This window comes from Dendrobates tinctorius, unplaced genomic scaffold, assembly GCF_039654945.1.
Source record: "Dendrobates tinctorius isolate UK_male_01 unplaced genomic scaffold, ASM3965494v1 ptg000208l, whole genome shotgun sequence".
Taxonomy (NCBI): domain Eukaryota; kingdom Metazoa; phylum Chordata; class Amphibia; order Anura; family Dendrobatidae; genus Dendrobates; species Dendrobates tinctorius.
In genome coordinates, this window is record NW_027361875.1 from 965439 (window position 1) to 984776 (window position 19338).

At 41.2% G+C, this 19338-nt stretch overlaps 1 protein-coding gene across 2 annotated transcripts in view; it reads left to right on the forward strand.

Moving 5' to 3' along the window:
* COX16 (cytochrome c oxidase assembly factor COX16) overlaps positions 1-19338 on the forward strand; it is a 122450-nt gene that overhangs the window by 52538 nt on the left and 50574 nt on the right. The window lies entirely within an intron of this gene.

Sequence of the window (19338 nt, forward strand, 5' to 3'; positions counted from 1 at the left end):
TGGGGCCCTAGCTATCCCTGCATCCAAAGGTGCTTCTAAAGATGAGGATGTTTAAGCCAACAGCCTTACAGTTCTTCTGTAATTCCCTAGGCTGTCCCCGCCTTCTCCCCCAGGGAGCCCGAGACAGATATGCTAGTGTATAAACACGTAAGACAAACTGGGATAGCAAAAATCAGCTAACATACAAACACTCCCAAAAGGCAGAAGGGTATATAAGGAAGGGTAAGAATGTACAAACCAAATGGGAATAGGACAATGAGGAAAGCATACAGCTACAAAGATATCTAACTCAGCACAGTGACTCCAAGGAGCTAGGAAGTAAAAATTTCACTGGCAAGACAGAGAAGGTCTGGCCAGATACTCTAGCCAGAGGAAATGACCAGGTCATGAACAGTTGTGAGATTGAGCAGCAAGTTTCTAACCAGCATAGAAAGGGATGTTAACCTCTTCAGCACCAAAGGAAGCAAAATCAATGTAATATGAAACACAAACACACAGGCTAAATAGAAGATCTGTGATACACAATACGTAGTGATCTTCAAACCCCAGATCTCCCAGGAGGATGTGACACACCCAGTGTCTGACTGGAGCATTTTGGGCCCACCAGAGAAAATCATTCTTGGGGCCCACTATGTAGCTACATAGAAATAAATACAACACCACCAATTGTGCAATAAAACACGCTAATATCGGGGTATAATATAAGATAGTACACGTCTTAATTATGTAGCAGGGGTTGGGGTAGCCCCCTCATAGAATATAAAGTAGCCCCCTCATAGAATATAATGTAGCCCCCCTCATAGGGTATAATGCTGCTCCTGTCATAGGAGAGATGTATGTGAGGTGGTTCCTTAAATAAAAAAAAAAATTGTTTTCTAAATTTTGTTGTAAAAATGAGAAATTGCTGGTCGACTTTTAACCCTTAACTGCCTAACAAAAAATAATTGTTTTCAAAATTGTGCTGATGCAAAGTATATATGGAAATTTTAATTTATTAACTATTTTGTGTGATATGACTCAGATTTAAAGGCACAAAATTAAAAGTTTGAAAACTGCAACTGTTGTGAGTTCATTTTTCCCTTCACCATCGAGGTCTGATGAACTCCCTCCTCTGATGAAGGAAGGTAGTGAGACTGATTACCAAACACCTGGGCAGCTAGATGATAACTGGGTGGCTGGAATTGAGGACTGGATATAAGGCTGCCGACGCCCTTCTTCCTGGCTGGTGATTTTTCTGCTGGATTCTTGGAGACCAGTCTGATTCCTGCGTCTCAAAGCTAAGTTTTTCTGCTCTGTTTTGTACTCTTCAGTTCTGTTTTTGTTTTGCCTTATTTTTTGGGAGTTCTGCCATCCCCGGCCGGGGGTGAGCTGAATTCCATTTTTGTCTCTGATCTGTTGATCTTTTGCTCTGTCATCAGAATATACCTGAGTGCTGATATAGTCTTTTGAAGCCTAGCGACTTCAGGGCCTGTTTTTCCTATCAGTCGGTTGGCTCATTTTGATAGGGTTTTTGCGGATGGCAGACAGCAGCTTTCCTATCCTGTCCTATGTAGTTAGCTTGGGCCCCATCGTTTGCTCAACCTATCTTTCTATCTGTGTTAGTGTTTTCATCTTGCTTCACCGTCATTATATGTTGGGGGCTGCCAAATGCTTTGGGGTCTGCTCTGGGGTAGTTTAGTTTTTCCCCCTTTCTGTCTTTAGGCTATGTAGCTCTCCGGCTGTGATCGAGGGGTCTAGGGCACCGTAGGAACCCCCCACGGCTACTGCTAGTTGTTGTGGATAGGTTCAGGGGTCTGCAATCCGATAGCTGCCAACCTCTATGGTTTTTCTGGACTTAGCTGGTATTTTGTTTTTTCCTCCTTCGGTGACTCATCATAACATGCAACATTTTGAAAATGTTTGCCAAATTTTCATTTTTTTTTCATAAATAAACACAAGTCATATAAATTTTACCAGGGCTGTGGAGTCGGAGTCGTGGAGTCGGTGCTCATTTTGGTGGAGTCGGAGTTGGAGTCGGTATAAAATGGACCGACTCCGACTCCTAAAATATATAATAAATTGGGTACAGTAGTTCAATGCAGGATGTGCTGAATATTTTTTCATAGGAGTTTGGGAAAGTTATGAAATGTCCTATAAATGGCTGTTATATTCCTGATCTAAGGCTACATTCACACACAGCATTTTTCCTGTGTTTTTTGAGGATACGTTTTTCAGCTGCAAAAGCTGATCATCTTTTTAAAAAAACTGCATCACCTGAAAGGTTTTTGAGCTCATAGATAATGTTTTCAATAGCAAAAGCAGATTAGAAATCTGCTCTATCTATATATCCATTTATCCATATCTGTCTATCCATATCGTATCTGTACCAAAAAGAATGAAAACCGGGTAGTACACCAATATATATTCTGTTCTATCTAAATATCTTGATTATTGGATCATAAAAATGATTAAATGTCTGAGGTTCACATTGTACTACAATAAATTTTTCACTTAAATATAAGCAATATGTGTGGGAGTCGGAGTTGGAGTCGGAGTCGGTGTAAGGGAAATTGAGGAGTCGGAGTCGCAGGTTTGGCTTACCGACTCCACAGCCCTGAATTTTACCACTAACATGAAGTACAATATGTCCCGAAAAAACATTCTCAGAATCGCTAGAATCCATTGAAGCGTTCCAGAGTTATAACCTCATAAAGTGACAGTGGTCAGAATTGTAAAAATTGGGTTGGTCATTAAGTACCAAATTGGCTCTGTCACTAAGGGGCTAAAAGGCCTTGGATGGTGTCATCAGAGTTGCTTGCTGGGTTACACTAGGTCTAGTATAGAGGAAGCTATCCATGGGGGAAGGGAGCAAAGCATGGGGCTGGAGCCCAGACACATGATTAGCACTCAGCCCCAGTCTCATAGCTGCTGTCATTGGAGAGGTGGCCATGCATGTGCACTGTTTTGCATTGACTTCAACAGCACTTCCAATAATAGCTGATTTCTAGAACGCTCATCAAAGTCAATGGAGAGAGCAGCATAATGGCTTGTACCCATTGGAATAGAACTGGTCACAATGTGAGCGACAAGCACAGTGCATTCTACCTGTGTTTATATAAATGATGGACATTAATACACAATGTGCCTATCAGGGGAAAAAAATAACGGCCCTGCATTTTCTATGCTGTGTAAATTTGAATATATTTCTCAGTGTTGCTTGGAGATGCTTCACACAGAGCTAATTTTCATTTGCAGCCCAGTGTGACTCTGTAATAAGAGTGACAGGTGAGATGCTTCCTATCACTATTTCATTTTCTTTCAGCCCTTCAGACTTTACCCTGTTGTTTGGCGCGCCAGCCTGCCTGATCGCCTTGTCATTTAGTAATGTGCATAGTGCAGTGACATCGCTCCTTTTCAACAGCCTCAGAAAGATGATGAAGATCTAAACAAGTGCGTGTAGATTAGACGATCTGTGCCCATCAGATAATGATGGAAAATTGTCAAGCTTTTTCTTGTTCTCACTTGACCTCTGCATCTTTTACCAAATTAAACTGCCAGGCGGTAATGTAATCCATGGCCGTACACAAGAAGTGATGAGTGTCGTTTTCCTGATAAACGTGGCCAATAATCACACTTTTCCTATTACTTCTCCATGTCTCAGACATATGACAAGGGACCAAACCTGATCATTGAAGGTTTCGCTTTGGAGATATATAATGTACCGTATATATTTTTATAAGGCTGCATTCACACTTCGCGTCTTTTTCGCGGTGGTTTTTAAAGCACTATTTTGCCGCGAAAGCGCAAAAAAAAAGCATCCCATGCAATGCTGTGCTAATGCTGCGAATTTTCCCGCAACGGAATCGCATCACGGAAAAATCCGCAGCATGCTCTTTATTTTGCGGAATCGCGGCAATTCCGCCCACATAGGAATGCATTGTTCTGCTTACTTTCCGCATATGGCTGTGCCCACCATGAGAAAAGTAAGCAGAACATTTGCGGATGGTAACCACGGTCCGGAGGAGAGGAGACTGTCCTCCGGGCTCTGGGTACCATATCCCTGTAAAAAATAGAATTAAAATTAAAAAAATCGGGTTATATTCACCTTCCGATGTCCTGCGCAGCGTCCCCAGGCTTCAGCGATACACGCGGCAGCTCCCGTTCCCAGTAATGCATTGCGATAGTGACCTTTGCTGACGTCGCTGTCTCGCGATACTGTAGCGGTCTGCCGGAGCATCGCGGAGGCCTGGGGACGCTGCGAGGGACATCGGAAGGTGAATATAACCCAATTTTTTGTATTTTTTTTATTTTTAACATTAGATCTTTTTACTACTGATGCTGCATAGGCAGCCTCAATAGTAAAAAGTTGGGTCACACTCGTCAAACACTGTTTGACGAGTGTGACCAACCTGTCAATCAGTTCTCCAAGCGATGCTACAGATCGCTTGGAAAACGCTAGCATTCTGCAAGCTAATTACGCTTGCAAATTGCTAGTTTTTCCGCTGGAAAATTGCGGGAATTTAAAATGCGATTTTTTTTTTTTTATTTTTTTTTCCGTGAAATGGAATTCCGGAATTCTCGCGGTAACTTCCGCGGGAGTTCCGCTACGTGTGAAGCCAGCCTAAGGGTCTCCTGAAAGTAGGGCTGATCACAAGTTGTCCCACAACCGGGACCCTTCTCATTCATCCTGAATCTATGGTGAAAAATTGCAAAAAGTGGTAATTTTGCCTGCAGTGCCACCATAGAGGATATGTAGCATTGCACTGTTCTCATTTAAATAAGTGAATAGTTAGTGTAAAAGACATTACAGTTCCTCTAGATCAGGGATGTCACAATCAAATACACAGAGGGCCAAAACTGAAAACTTGGACAAAGTCACGGGCCAGCCCTGATATTTATTAAAAAAAAAAAGTCTAGAGTTGTGGATTTTTATTATTATCAAATAAAGCGATGATACTTTTCATATGGAAAGTTAAAGTGGTTGTCCCACAAACAAAGTACCATATATACTCGTGTATAAGCCGACCCCCCCCCCCCCATAATTTTGCCACAAAAAACTGGGAAAACTTATTGACTCGCATAAAAGCCTAGGGTGGAAAATGCAGCAGTTACTGGTAAATTTCATAAATAAAAATAGATACCAATAAAAGTAAAATTAATTGAGACATCAGTAGGTTAAATATTTTTAAATATTCATATTGAATCAGGAGCCCCATATAATGCTCCATACAGTTCATGATGGCCCCATAAGATGCTCCATACAAAATACACCCCATATAATGCACAAAGATTAAAAATGGCCCCATAAGATGCTCCATAGAATATGCCCCATATGCTGCTCCATAAAGGTCATGGCCCAATAAGATATTCCATAGATTATGCCCCATATGCTGCTCCATAGATTATGCCCCCATAAGATGCTCCATAGCTTATGCCCACCATAACATGCTCCATAGTTTATGCCCCCATAAGATGGTCCATAGATTATGCCCCCATATGCTGCCCCATATGCTGCTGTTGCTGCAAATAAATGACATACCTCTCGTCACTGGGGGCCCCGGAACCTGCGATATTCACCTGTCCCTGGTCCATCGCTGCGCCCACTCTGTCTCTTCCGGGTCTTCTGTCAGTGACTGTTCAGGCAGAGGGTGCGGCGTGCACTAACTACGTCACCGCGCCCTCTGACCTGAACGTCACAGACAGAGGACGCGGAGGACAGAGCTGCCGATGGAGCGGGGACAGGTGAATATCACATATACTTACCCCTGCAGTCCCGCTTCTCGTGGTCTCAGGCTCATTCCTTCAGCGGTCACATACCGCTCATTGAAGTCATAAATATGCGCATATTCATGAGTTTAATTAGTGGTACCACGTGACCGCTGAAAGAAGGAGCCTGAGACCAGGAGAAGCAGAGGGACTGCAGAGACCGCGCCTGGAGGGGGTAAGTATGAGCTGATACCCCTGATCCCCCTCCCCCGCCGACCACCGGTATATGACTCTCGTATAAGCCGAGAGGGAGACTTTCAGACCAAAAAAAAGGGCTGATAATCTCATCTTATACGCAAGTATATACGGTACATTTTTTAATTGATAGATCTTTAGAATAAAATAAACACAATCACAAATGAGGCAGGCTGGAATAATGTTACGTAGAGCAGTAAAAAGTATATGGCCCAATGGCCTATTTTAAATCTGTAATGACAAAGGCTAAAAATCCTTGAATTTAATAAATACAGAGAAAGTATGATGCCAAAAAATGCTCCACAAACACAGTATGATACCCTCACAGTGAATTCCTCCATATGCATTGCATGATGACCCTACAGTACCCCACCCCAGCAAAATATGATGACCTCAACACCGTATGATGCCCCAGCTGTGATCCCCACATGGTGTAATGGGCTTCACATAGTCCTTCATGCAGAATAATGGGCCCCTCATAGTCTTTTGTGCAGAATGATGGGCCCCACATCCAGTATGCCGCTACAGTTAAAACTATGATGCCGTGCGGGAGTGGGAAGGCCAAATATAATCACCCTCATGGCCAGATTTGGCTGCCGTACCAGAGTTTAACTTGTACTCTAGAGGGTGATATCCTGGTTGCAGCTTCTCTCCCTTCTGGCTAACAGAGCCCCTGAATGGAGGATTATCTATTAACTCAAAATGTTTTTTCTGAGCGACGGTCCGCCATTTTGTATTGCGCATGCCCGGCAGGGATTTTAACCCTGAATAGCATTCGGAAAGGCCGTGAAGAAGAAAAAATATCTCTCTCGATCTCTCGATCTCTCTCTCAATCTCTCTCTCTACCTTGAAAGAAGGAATTGTGAAACAGGCCTAACTCCATATACAGTAGATAACGCAGGATCCACCATTCACAATAGGTGATGTCAAAGCTTTGTTTTATTTGTGCTGAATTGTGGTATTGTGTGGGGAGCAAAAAAGGGAAGTATTCAGCTTACCCTTGCGGAGGGACTTGGATAAATTCCTTCTGCGAAGCATCGGATTAAGTCTCTGCAGGACTCCAAAGTGAAGAGTGAAAAAAAGAGGAAAATCCAGGTTTCAAAGCAATAAAAATTGAAAACCTTTATTTAGAAAATGGTAACAAAAAGTAGTGTTAATGCAAATATTAGCAGAAACAAGAAACGGGGGCACTACGGAACTATTAAGGGGATCCAACCTTGACCTATAGCAGAGTAAGTGATTAGCAAAGAAAAAAGAAATAGGCCACAAAGCAGGGGATCACCCTAGGCAGGAGATAGCATAAACAATTCAAATTTTATTCAACACAGAAAAACAGACAAAAAATTGTTAAAAACATTAAAAATGGTCAAACATATGACACATATATACATTGCACAAGGCTCATAATAGAGCATACCACCTACCGCTAAACACTCCACAATGGGAAAATGACCCTAGGTCCATGTAAACAGCATACCAGAGTGTGAAAAAATACACCCCCTCAAATAAAAATATTTAGGCTTGGTTCACACGTAGCGGAACTCTCGCGGAAACTACAGCGAGAATTCCGGAATTCCATTCCGCGGGAAAATCGCATTTTAAATTCCCACGATTTTCCCGCGGAAAAACTAGCATTTTGCAAGCATAATTAGCTTGTAGAATTGCTAGCGATTTCCAAGCGATCTGTAGCATCGCTTGGAGAACTGATTGACAGGTTGGTCACACTCGTCAAACATAGTGTTTGACGAGTGTGACCAACTTTTTACTATTGAGGTCGCCTATGCGGCATCAATAGTAAAAGCTAGAATGTAAATAATAATAATAAAAAAATATATTGTTATTCTCACCTTCCGTCTTCCCGCCTCTCTCCACGCTCTCGGTCCCAGTAATCCTTTGCGACAATTACCGCGATGACGTCCGTTCTCGCGGGATTGCGACGTCTCTCAGTCATTCGCGATGACGTTGCGCGAATGACCGCGAGACTTCGCAATCCGGCCAGAACGGACGTAATCGCTTGCAAAGGCTTACTGGGACCGGGAGCGTGGAGAGAGGCGGGAAGGCTGCGCGGGACGTCGGAAGGTGAGAATAACAATATTTTTTATTTTAAATTCTATTTTTTACAGGGATATGGTACCCAAAGCCTGGAGGACAGTCTCCTCTCCTCCGGACCATGGGTACCATCCGCAAATGTTCTGCTTACTTTTCGCATGGTGTGCACAGCCACATGCGGAAAGTAAGCAGAACAATGCATTCCTATGGGTGCGGGATCGCCGCGATATCGCGAAAATAATGAGCATGCTACGTTTTTTACCGCGAAGCAATTCCGCCGCGGTAAAAACCGCAGCATTAGCACAGCATTGCGGAATCCCATAAGAATGCATGGGATGCTTATTTTTCATGGCAAAATCGCGTGGTAAAAACCGCCGCGGAAACGCGAAAAAAAGCCACGTGTGAACTTAGCCTAAACCTTTCAGAAGATAGAAAACACTCTGTGTAGTAAAGGTGGACAATAAATTCATTACCTGAAAAGAGGGTTAACACTAATACTATAAGTCACCACAGATAGAGATATATAACTCATGAAGTGTCTTGTCCGAATGCAATAAAAAAAGAATGTATTGGAGGCAAACGGTTTAAATCACCCCCTTTAGGAACATATATTGCACTGCTTCAAAAATACACATGAAACATACAAATAACCCACATGGTCTAAGCCTCTGAAATAAGGAGAGAGAAGTATAGGCTAAAATAGCCTCCTATAATGGTCAGCACATGTTCACATTAGCGATATACAAAACCCATGTAGAGAAAGGTATGGGCTAAAATAGCCTCCTACAATGGTCAGCACATGTTCACATTAGCGATATACAAAACCCATGTAGAGAAAGGTATAGGCAAAAATAGCCGCCTACAATGGTCAGCACATGTTCACATTAGCGATATACAAAACCCATGTAGAGAAAGGTATGGGCAAAAATAGCCTCCTACAATGGTCAGCACATGTTCACATTAGCGATATACAAAACCCATGTAGAGAAAGGTATGGGCTAAAATAGCCTCCTACAATGATCAGCACATGTTCACATTAGCGATATACAAAACCCATGTAGAGAAAGGTATGGGCAAAAATAGCCTCCTACAATGGTCAGCACATGTTCACATTAGTGATATACAAAACCCATGTAGAGAAAGGTATAGGCAAAAATAGCCTCCTACAATGGTCAGCACATGTTCACATTAGCGATATACAAAACCCATGTAGAGAAAGGTATGGGCAAAAATAGCCTCCTACAATGATCAGCACATGTTCACATTAGCGATATACAAAACCCATGAAGAGAAAGGTATGGGCTAAAATAGCCTCCTACAATGATCAGCACATGTTCACATTAGCGATATACAAAACCCATGTAGAGAAAAGTATGGGCAAAAATAGCCTCCTACAATGGTCAGCACATGTTCACATTAGCGATATACAAAACCCATGTAGAGAAAGGTATGGGCTAAAATAGCCTCCTACAATGATCAGCACATGTTCACATTAGCGATATACAAAACCCATGTAGAGAAAGGTATGGGCAAAAATAGTCTCCTACAATGGTCAGCACATGTTCACATTAGCGATATACAAAACCCATGTAGAGAAAGATATAGGCTAAAATAGCCTCCTACAATGGTCAGCACATGTTCACATTAGCGATATACAAAACCCATGTAGAGAAAGATATAGGCTAAAATAGCCTCCTACAATGGTCAGCACATGTTCACATTAGCGATATACAAAACCCATGTAGAGAAAGGTATGGGCAAAAATAGCCTCCTACAATGGTCAGCACATGTTCACATTAGTGATATACAAAACCCATGTAGAGAAAGGTATAGGCAAAAATAGCCTCCTACAATGGTCAGCACATGTTCACATTAGCGATATACAAAACCCATGTAGAGAAAGGTATGGGCTAAAATAGCCTCCTACAATGATCAGCACATGTTCACATTAGCAATATGCAAAACCCATGTAGAGAAAGGTATGGGCAAAAATAGCCTCCTACAATGGTCAGCACATGTTCACATTAGCGATATACAAAACCCATGTAGAGAAAGGTATGGGCTAAAATAGCCTCCTACAATGATCAGCACATGTTCACATTAGCGATATACAAAACCCATGTAGAGAAAGGTATGGGCAAAAATAGCCTCCTACAATGGTCAGCACATGTTCACATTAGCGATATACAAAACCCATGTAGAGAAAGATATAGGCTAAAATAGCCTCCTACAATGGTCAGCACATGTTCACATTAGCGATATACAAAACCCATGTAGAGAAAGGTATGGGCTAAAATAGCCTCCTACAATGATCAACACATGTTCACATTAGCGATATACAAAACCCATGTAGAGAAAGGTATGGGCAAAAATAGCCTCCTACAATGGTCAGCACATGTTCACATTAGCGATATACAAAACCCATGTAGAGAAAGATATAGGCTAAAATAGCCTCCTACAATGATCAGCACATGTTCACATTAGCGATATGCAAAACCCATGTAGAGAAAGGTATGGGCTAAAATAGCCTCCTACAATGGTCAGCACATGTTCACATTAGCGATATACAAAACCCATGTAGAGAAAGATATAGGCTAAAATAGCCTCCTACAATGGTCAGCACATGTTCACATTAGCGATATACAAAACCCATGTAGAGAAAGGTATGGGCTAAAATAGCCTCCTACAATGATCAGCACATGTTCACATTAGCGATATACAAAACCCATGTAGCGTGGAGCAGGCAGAGTGGAAAGACCCGACGCGTGTCGCCACACTTGGTGGCTTCGTCAGGGGTTCTGACTGCCTGTCTGCTGTGCCAATATATGTGATTATTTAATTAATCGGGGGCAGCTGCGCTGCTGCTTACCATAGAAAGACCAGTGATCTGAGATATCTGATAGCTGGTAGCCCATGGCGGTAGCCATTATCCCATGTAAATATTACATGCGGATACAGTTGGATAAGGCGGGTGTAGAAAAATAATGGAAGACCCAACGCGTTTCACTGGAAGTGTTCTTAGACTCGGTAATACACAGAATAACAACCAGAGGTAGGTTTTTTTTTTTTTTTTGTTTTTTTTTTGTTTTTTTTTTAAGGCTGCAGCTTGGTTGACATCAGATCCAAATGGATATCACCTGAAAAAAGGGGGCAGGAGGGAGAGTGAAACCTGACTAGGTGAATTTCTAAAACCAAAAATAAGAATGAAGGAAAGCAAAAAGGAACAAATAAAGAAAACAATGCACTTAAATATAGTAGATGTTCTGTAACATATATATTTTTGTAGTGCACCATAATTTCTTTCTTGAGATTTAAACCTAAGGCAACCCGAGTGTTTGAAACAGAGAAGGTTTTTGGATTTTTATTTTAGGGTTTCCTCCCTGTTCCCACCTCGAATATTTTTGGAAATGTGTTCTATAGCATTTACTGAACATTCTAATATTTGTCTATTATGTGCAGTAATGAAATGATTTGAGAGTTTGTAGACATTGTGGTTAGTAGACTCAACGATGTCCTATAAATGCTCACGTACACTAGTTTTTATGATAAATTACATACTCAGACTTACAGCTGAGGAAAGTCTTAATGTATCATCTGAATTTGAAAAGGGTAGATCTTGTGGGAGTACACACGTTTTTACATGGGTGTTGACCCACATTTGAAATGACCTTTTGTAAAAAGCCAATTTTGTGCATTGGAGCGTTGTGGACAATATAGACTCGGCGATAGAACATTACCGATTGTAGGTGCTCGTCTGGAAACTATCCCAATACCATTTTGTAATATGGAGTCTATAATGTGGTCATCTCTTAAAATTTTGAGATTATGATGTACAATGTTGGAAATGGATTTTTTTTTTTTGTGGTAAAGATTGCTAAGTGGCTTTGTTCTTAATAGATCCTGTCTAATTTTACTATCGGCAATTTTACAGGCACATTTCAAAGACCATCTGGGATAGTGTATGTTGGTTAATCGTTGTTCAATTACATGTGAATTCTTATGAAAAAGGACTGGATCACTTGTAGTTCCTCTTTGCTCTCAGTATTTCACTGATGGGAATAGCCTTAGTAGTAGATAGGGGGTGAAAACTGCGTGCACGAAGTGTTCCCTGCTGAGTTTTGTTTTTTTTCCTGTATGTACAACTGATGGGTAAACCATGTTTACCAATAAGGAATAAGTCCAAAAAAGAAATGGTTTTGAAGTGAGAGGAACCAGTGATTTTGAGATGATATAAATTGCTATTTAAATAATCCAAGAATGATGGTATGAAAGAAACATGGTGGTCCCAGATTACCAACATGTCGTCTATAGATCTTATATACCATTTGATGGAAGTATAGAAAGGATGTTATAGATGTAGGATTACTCCCACCACAACATTACCAAATTGGCCACTAAATGGGAGTATTTCGCTCACGTCGATACTCCACTGTTTTGCAGAAAACAATTGTTGATCATATAATTGTGGGTTAGTAAGAGACGTAAGACTGACCTAATGTAAGATCATAAACTCGACCAGTTTGGACCATATTTTGTTAAATGTGGTGCGGTATACAAGTGCTCAAATAAGTAACATCATATGTGAGCCAAGACCATTTAGTATCCCATAGTACATTTTGAAAGGTATTTAAAACGTCCTCATTCTTTAATATAACCGGGTGTACGTTGTACCAGTGGTTGTAGAACTGTAACCAGTCATTGTCCCAAATGTTTTCCCAAGAAACCAATACCCGAGAGAATCGGGCAGATTGTTGGAGAAGTAAGATTTTTATGAGTTTTTGGTAGAGCATGCATGATTGGAATAGCATTCTCTAGTTCAAGAAAATCTTCCTGTTTCAGAGACAAAAAATCCCTGGGAAAAACCCTCCTGAATAATAAGTTCACAAAAGGAGGAAAAAGATTTTGTGGGGTCTCGTTTGAGGAGAGTGTAAACATTTCTGTCCGAGAGCATCTCCTCAATTGCAGAGACAGAATAGCTCTCGCTCATAATGACAACTGATAATATTTCAAAGCCTCATTTTAAGTGCATTGTTTTCTTGATTTTATTTATTTTTTTTTTCTTCGTTCTTATTTTTGGTTTTAGAAACTCGCCTAGTCAGGTGTCACCACACACACACACACACACACACACACACACACACTTTTTTTTCCAGGTGATATCCATTTGGATCTGACGTCAACCAAGCTGCAAACTTTAAAACTTATCTTTTGGTGGTTGTTCTGTGTATTACAGAGTTTAAAACACTTTCAGGCCGGGGTCACACTGGCGAGGAATACGGGAGAGTGAGAGGCGCAAAAAGCACGCATTAGACACGGACAAATGCTTTTCTATGGGGTCACTCGCACCAGGCGTATATTTCTCATCTGTATTCTACGCTCTGTGCCAATCGCAGCATGCTGCGATTGTCAGCGTACTACGGCCGTAATACGCCAATGCAAGTCTATGGGTGCGCAAAAAATACGGATTACACACGGACCACACATGTGACTTGCGAGAAATACGCACCCGGTGTCTTTTAGCAAAGCCGGCAATTCAGTGCGTTATACAGTAAACTCACACTGACAGTTTTAATAAAGAAACGAAAGAATAGATATAGACACATAGAATATATATGTGTATATATATATATATATATATATATGCATTCTATGTGTCTATATCTATTCTTTCATTTCTTTATTAAAACTGTCATAGGGCTCATTATATGTCCATTTTGCAAGCCTGCGAGAAAATCTCACCATACGGATTACATACGGATGCTGACATGCGCAAAATACGCGACCACACCTTGATTACGGATGACATACGGAGCACTGTTTAGGGGTCTGTCATCCGTATTACGCATGTAAAATACTGACCGTATTTTGCGCAGGTTAGTGTGACTCCAGCCTCAGTGTTTGAAACGCATTTGGTTCTTCCTTTATTTTTCTACACCTGCCTTATCCAACTGTATCCACATGTAATGTTTGCATTAACACTACTTTTTTTTAATATTTTCTAAATAAAGGTTTTCAATTTTTATTGCTTAGGAAGCTGAATTTTCTTCCTTCTGTCATGGCTGAAGGTGTTGACATCCCTTGAAACTGTTCTAGACAATGAAGCATTTCTCCCTGAAAATTACTGCATTTATGCATGTTGTTACACATGTTTATTTCTGTTGGGTGTATTGGAACAACACGCAAAAAAGGCATTGGACATAGTTTCACACACAACCCCAAAATGTGCTGAAAAAAATTTGTTATCCTTGTAAAATTGTGGGTAAACCACTGTGTTTCAAGCTCATGATGCTCGTCCAAATTCACCTGTGGCAAGTAACAGATGTGGGCAATATGAAAATCAAGGAATAAGGGGAAAAAGGGTAATAGCTCACCCAAATGATGAGGGATCCGAAGCACGGAAGAATCAGCGGTGCAGCAGGAAAACCAATTGAAAATGGAGAGCAGATTCAGATCCAGGTACCCCATAATAACGAACTTTATTGAAGATCATTAATAAATATCACAATCGGCATAAAGTGTGACTAGCCCCCATAGGGAGAAACCAGATAAAAAGGCGATAAGTTGCCTCAATCTTTGCATTGTGTGTCCGTGTGTGCCACACTGAGCATGGAGAACAGAAAGAGGAGAAGAGAACTGTCTGAGGACTTCAGAACCAAAATTGTTGAACAGTATCAACAATCTCATGGCTGTCTCGGCACCCTTTGGCATAAGGGTTTTCATCTGACTGCACAGCTGCCAGGTATATACTCCCAATTTATAATACTTCTATCTTTTTGATTCTAAGGCCAGTCTTTTTATTTTCCTAAACGTGATGGGGTGCAGACTGCAGGCTCATTTTTTTTTTTTGTTTTGACGTACGAGAAAAACAGACCAATTTTCTTCTGAGATTTTAATCAGTTTTTTTTTCACTGAGGGAAAAAATTGCTTCTCTCAGACAGTAAAAAAACGGATGTCATATGAATGGCATCTAAGTGATGTTCAATACTTTTCTTTTTTTACAGATCAATCGACTTTCATTGCTGAGTTTGATGCAACATTTGGATCAATAACGGACCAGTCTATTGGGTTTTGCTTTGACATGGTAACAGCCCCCTAGACTTTCACGTGATAAACTAGTGTGTGAATGAGCCCTAAGGGTGAGCGGACCTTTAAAAGGGGCAATATACCCACTCTTCCCGAATAAGCCATATGGTCCTGATTTTTCCTTGCCTCGGATTTCGACCCAGTAAATACCATGACTGCATTGTTCTTTACCAAGAAACTAAAATAACTTAACAAAGGAATATGACTTATCAAATTCGTCTTCTTGCACGAGACACTGCAGTATATTCATTTATGATCACATTTATATATTTATAGCTTTAAAACCCAAATCTGTTGTGTATAAAACTTTGGTCTGTCGGATTGTGTTTCTTTCTTTTTGGCTGCAGCATAATGATTCCTCACACTCCGCTGGATAATTCTTACACAGATCTATTTTGTAAAAACTCATCAGATCGGAATGGCTGGAGCGCATGGATGATTATCTCGGAAATTAGGAAAAAATACTGCATGAAAAAAAAAAAAAGCGCTCCAGTCTTCCTTCTCTCATTTATTATAAAAGCCGGCAATTAACATGTAAAGCTCATTTGGTGATAAATTCAGTTAACTAATCATTCTTGTGCTATTATTGCTCAACTAATATAAGGTGTAAAAACAGACTGATCTAATACCATTTTATAGGCAAGCGCTTGGCGGTGTGCCATAAATATGTATGTGGTGTAATCTTCGTCGTATATTAATAGCATTACTGTTATAAATACACATATTGTATAACTGCAGCCTGAGTGGGTTATGAAAGACTCCAAGGACTCTCTTTTAGAATAAATATTAATTTAATTTATGCTCTCAATTTAAGGAACATTAAACTTATTAAAAAAAAAAGGTAATGAAATCCTTTTATTACTGTTCCTTTGCAGTTCATCCTGCTCCGTTTTAATTTGGGTTGGAGTTTAAAAAAAAAGGGGTACGGCTTATATTGCATGGATTTCCATCGTAGACAGGGAGGGTAATGGGTTTAGGTGCCTGTTGCAGAAATCTTTCTTAGGCCTGGGTCACAGATGTGAGGAATACGGCCGAGTCTCGCATGCTAATACCAGGCACTGCTGCCGGCACTCAGGAGCGGAGCCTGCGGCTGCAGGTATTGCTATGCGGCCGCACACTCCGATCCGAGTGGCGGATATTAACATGCGAGACTCGGCCGTATTCCGAGCATGTGTGATCCCGGCCTTAGGCCAGGGTTACTTTGGCATGTATCATCTGATGCAAGATGCTAATGACACTCGTCTCAATCTCTGCTGCGAGCGTGAGCCGATTAGTCCTCTGTGCGCCGATCCTTTCGCAATGGTTTATCGCATAGCAATCTGCTATGTTATACGCTCGTGTGACGCCGGCCTTTTAGCTGAAGTCTGGTCTAAGGCTGACAATATTCATGAGATCGCTGTCGGCTGAACATTCGGCAGGCTGGCAACTATCCCGACGTCTCCAGATACGTGAAAACAAAAGTCAGTCAAGAAATCATGTGTTTTCCATGGGGAGAGGGAGAAAGCGACTCTTCTCCATTGAAAACATAAGGATCTGCTTTGAAATTCTGACTGTGCCCAATTCTTAGCTCTTCTGACATAATCTATCGGGAGGTCCATTGTCATCTAGCAACAAAACAAGTACGAAGATCCAGTATCTGCAGGAAATGAGGCAAGCATATTAAAACATTATTTTGGCGATGTAACGGGGTCTACCAAGCTGGCGTACCTCTTTCAGAACCACCCCGTGCTTTCGGAGGTCCGCTCTGCGTTGGCTGGCGTCTGAATGAATGACGCTGACAGGAATCCCTGGGTTACATGGGCGCATATAAAAGATCACTGCTTCTCCATGTATTTCCAGTCTGACAACACTTTACTCACAGGACACAGAATATATCACACAGATACAGAGGGCAGGCCAATAGAAAAGCGGCAGGCCAGACATGCATTACAAAAGCCGCAGGTGGCCGGAGCCTGCCGATGTTTACTGTGGAAATTACAAAGGTGGGGGGAGGGCGGACAAAAGGGGAATGCTGATGCATTAGGGACATGCATCTCACTTAGATCCTATTATCCATACATATAACTGCACAACATATTCTGGGTGCTAAGTGGTTCTGTAACACGTAACAGGCGACATAGTTAAAAATAAAGGAGAAATAAAATTCAAAACAACAGACCTACAGAGTGGGGGGAAAAAGGACCAGTGTTCTTTTTTTACCACTCTGTATGGCTCTTTTTTAAATTCACCAATAAAATAATGGTTTAGTATACTTCTCATTTCCTGATGCTGGAACTTCATACTTGTTAGATCTTTACCCAGAAGTCGAACTGGAGCCTTCGCGCACTGCACCCTCTATTCAAGGTATTTTTCAGCAGTTGATGAGCCAATATTTGTTTTCCCCATTATCAATCAAGAGTGTCAGGAGGCCTCCATATTATCTAACAGTGCGTTATTGGGACGTCCTTGTATTCTCTACAGTGGGGAAAATAAGTATTTGATACATTGAAGATTTTGCACGTTTTCCCACCTACAAAGTATAGAGAGGTCTGTCAGTAGGTACACTTCAACTGTGAGAGAGAGAATTTTAAAAATAAAAAGAGAAAATCACATTGTATGATTTTTATATAATTAATTTGCATTTTATTGCATGAAATAAGTATTTAATACAATAGAAAAACAGAACTAATATTTGGTATTGTGTTTGCAATTTACAGAGGTCAGACATTTTCCTGTAGTTCTTTAGCAAGTTTGCAGACACTACAGCAGGGATTTTGGCCCACTCCTCCATACTGATCTTTTCTTCTGCAGATCTTTCAGGTTTTGGGACTGTCGCTGGGCAACATTGAGTTTTAGCTTGCTCTAAAGATTTTCTATTGGGTCCAGGTCTGGAGAGAACCCAGACAACTCCAGGACGTTGAAATGCTTCTTACGGAGCCACTCCTTAGATGCCCTAGCTGTGTATTTTGGGTCATTGTCATGCTGGTAGACTCAGCCACGACCCATTTTCAAAGGTCTTACTGAAGGAGGGAGGTTGTTGACAAAAATCCTGCGATGCATGACTCCAGCCATCCTCCCTTCAATTTGGTGCAGTTGTCCTGTCCCCTTTGCAGAAAAGCACCCACAAAGTATGGTGTTTCCCTCACCATGCTTCACAGTTGGGATGGTGTTTTTGGGGGTTTTACTCATCCTTCTTCCTTCAAACATGGCGAGTGGAGTTGATACCAAAAAGTTCTATTTTGTTCTCATTTGACCACATGACTGTATCCCATTCCTCCTCTGGCTTATCCAGATGGTTATTGGTGATCTTCAAACGAGCCTGGACATATGCTGTGTGAGCAGGGGGACCTTGCGTGTCATGCAGTAATGTTTGAGATTATACTCCCAGCTTTCTGCAGATCATTGACCAGATCCTATCGTGTAGCTCTGGGCTGATTACTGATCTATCTCAGAATCATCCTTACCCCATGAGGCGAGATTTTGCATGGAGTCCCAGACCAAGGAAGACTTACAGTCAGACTTAGTCATCTTGTGCTTCTTCCATTTTCTAATAATTGTGCCAACAATCATTTCCTTCTCACCAAGCTGCTTGCCTATTGTCCTTTAGCCCATCTCGCCTTGTGCAGGTCACCAATTTTGTCCCTGGTGTCCTTAGACAACTCTTTGGGCTTGATGATGGTGGAGAGGTTGGTGTGGGATTTGAGTGTGTGGACAGGTGTCTGTTATACATGTAATGAGTTCAAACAGGTGGAATTAATACAAGTTATGAGTGTAGAGTAAGAGTGCTTCTTAAATAAAATCTAACAGGTCTGCGAGAGCCAGAAATCTTGCTGGTTGGTAGGTGATCAAATACTTATTTCATGCAATAAGATGCAATTTAATTATGGAAAAATCATACAATGTGATTTTCTGTTTCTTTTGTTTTTAGATTCTGTCTCACAGTTGAAGTGTACCTACAATAAAAAAAAAATACAGACCTCTCCATTCTTTGTAGGTGGGAAAACTTGCAAGTGTATTGAATACTTATTTTCCCCACTTGTATCAGTGGAGGTTGGGAGGCCCCCATATCCTATATCAGAGGAGAGGGAGGCGCCCATATCATCGATCAGATGAGAGGAGCGAGGCCCCCATACATGAGATGATCAGCTCTTTTGCCAAAATCATCTATTTGGCCAACTTTCATCTTATGTGAATGGGAGGTCTTTACTTAAGATTTTGGGATGAGTAAGAGGGATATATCCAAATATATTCTATGGCTCATTATGTAGTTTGGAATTGTCATCTGCT